This window comes from Cariama cristata, unplaced genomic scaffold (assembly GCF_000690535.1).
Source record: "Cariama cristata isolate BGI_N322 unplaced genomic scaffold, ASM69053v1 scaffold6097, whole genome shotgun sequence".
Lineage (NCBI taxonomy): Eukaryota > Metazoa > Chordata > Aves > Cariamiformes > Cariamidae > Cariama > Cariama cristata.
The window spans coordinates 35,466-38,182 of record NW_009624843.1 but is presented as its reverse complement, the minus strand read 5'-3'; positions in this window follow the sequence as shown (position 1 = coordinate 38,182).

Genomic DNA, 2,717 nt, shown 5'->3' with positions numbered 1-2,717 from the left:
AGTGAGTGCCATTAAGTTGGAATTAATGGCCGGGTGGGATGCTGGCGTCGTGCAGAAGAGCCATATGCAGGAAAACGAAAGGAGATGACTAAATCAAAATAAGTCTTTGGTGTGTGTGTTTATGTGCACACGCATGTGTGCCTGAAGCAATGAACAGCGTGGCTGCCTGGAGGAGAAGGAATGGGCCAATGCCAACCTGGTTTTGACGTTGTGTTCGGGTACCAGGTACCTATCAGCTCAGGTTTAGCTAAGCTCAGAAACCAGCTTGGTTGTTGCTACAGTTCAGTATCCCAACGGATTTTGTGTTCCTCCCCTTCCTGTGTATTGAGTGCTATCTGTTCTCACTACTGCTTTTCATGTTTATATCCACCTTTTATTATTCCACATTGCATTACTCTCATTTGTTAGGTGTGTCAAGACTAGTGTCTTCCCAGACAAGCCCTTCCCTTCCCTTCCCTCTTCTACGGGTTCTGCCCCATTGCCATGTGCACATGTGTTGGGGTATAATTTTATCCATTCTTCAAATACTTTTGTTCTCAGAATAAGGCATCCAGTGGGCTCCCTGGTTTATGTGATATATTATATTACATATATTGTTCTTTATTATATTATACCATATGATGTGGTGCCTTGCAGCAGAAGGGAACTCATCCTGATTACCTTTCTGATACTGAGTTTCTGTGCTGGTTTAACTTCCTAGATCAATTGAAATGTGGCAAGGAGGTGATGCGTTTTACTTGTGTGGTCACCATTTATGCTGTAGGTACTACGTATTTTACTATGAGATTACTCTGGGCGGCTGCCAGTGAGGCAGGCAGAGCCCTGGCAGGGAAGAGGAGAAGGCAGCAGGGGAGGATGTTGGTGGAGCCCGAGCTGGGCTGCCCAGGGAGAGATGCTGCAGCAGGGAACCGACCATGGCAGCGGGGCTGGAGGCTCCTGAGCAGGACAGGGAGGGCAGAGATGGAGCAGGACCTCAAAGGTGGTGGAAACCAAGAGGTTCTTCCAGGGAGAGACACTGTGTAAAGTTTCTTGCAATTAGAAAGCCACTAAAAGTTGCTGGTTTGCGAGCAAGACTGAAGGAAAGGACCTACCCTGAAGAAAAGGGGGTTGAGGATGTGGGGAGGAAAATATTTGTTTCCAAGACTTTTTGTTTTAACCTGTTTCAGATGCAGCTGAGGGGTTTCCTGGGCTGCAACAGTGACTTTACTCTAGCTTGTCTTTTAGTGGAACGGAGCTGCAGAGATTGAAACAGTTTTCACGTTGTCACCAGAAGAAAAAGGTGCAAGCAGATCTACCTCGAAGCTCTGCCTCATGTTGGGTCGGGTCGTGTTAGTTTGAGTAGAAGTCCTTTTTCCTCTTTTCATATCTAATTCAAAGCCCCTCTATTGTGCTCTGCTTGAACAAAGCAGATGAAATCCAGCCAGGATTTTAACACAAAACCAGCCCACTCCTCCAGAAACCAACATCAGTCCTGGCACTGTGGTTTTTTTTTCCTTTCTTGGTGGCTTGTACCTGCATCTAAGTACTTAAATCACCCTCAGCTCCCTGCCGAGGACCCTCCGATAGAGAGAAAGGCACTGCAAGAGACCAGTCTCCCTTTCTGTACATTATTCATTCTGATGTAGACAGAGATGAGGATTCTCTACATATCCAGACTTCCTAGTGCAATTAAGTGCTATATAGTGCTAGGGATGTCATCAACGCAGTTTACTTTACTTAAGCCTTAGTCCAAGATATTAACTGACCGGTAAGCTTCATTTTCCTTAGCCCAGGGCTAGCTTCCAGTTCATATGCTACAGCTGATGACTGATTTTGATTCCTTCTCTGAACTTGTTTCTTTTCTACAACTCATATAGTTTAAATTTTTCTTTCTCCCTTCTTGGCCCTACCCGAGAACAGCTTCAGTCTAGTTAGCAAAATCCATACTGATCCTTCATGATTTTCAGTCACAAGTGCTAGGACATAAATGCAGTCTGTTCTTCTGGACATTTTAATAATCATCCTCTATTGTAGTAGTCGCATTTGTTTATAGTACCTCTCCCACCTTCTCGTCACATGTAAATGTCAGTGCCGCTTTAGGAACTTGTCCGTCTTCTTTTTCCTGCTCTTTCCTTGATTTGATTTTTTCCATCTAAGCCTAGTCCAGAGTCTTTCTCTTTGTGCTTACTGCCATTGCCTTCAGTCAGCTGAGGTCTGGTCCTCAGGGCTCTGATGAAAGCTACGTTTTAGGTCATGATTGTTCTTTGTACGCCTTCAAATGTGAGGTTATTAGAGCCATCGATCAAAATACATGGTAAATAAAAAGTATGACTCTCCCTGGTGCTAGATATTACATTATTGTTTGCCACCGTCTACTCTGCCCTCAGCCAATCCCATGTACCTTTTAATCTCAGTCCTGCAAGCTTCATTCTGTTCAGGTGGCACGTCACATCGATGTGCTAATAAGCTTGCGGCTCAAACAATGCCACATATGTCGCTAATATAAATGCTAAGCACACGTGTTTGCATGCAAAGTATGCTTTGAAAAATGGGCTGATTATCGTGAAAAGAATCGGGAATGTGCAGATGGCAGCTCCATCCCTGTCCTGCTCTCGGCGAGGTGACCCCTGCTCTGTTGTGCCACGAGAGCCCATTATCCCGGCGAACAATGCTGATACAGCCAGAGCCCTTTCATGCACATGTAGTATCAGAGATTTTTTTTCCTCTGAATGTATCAA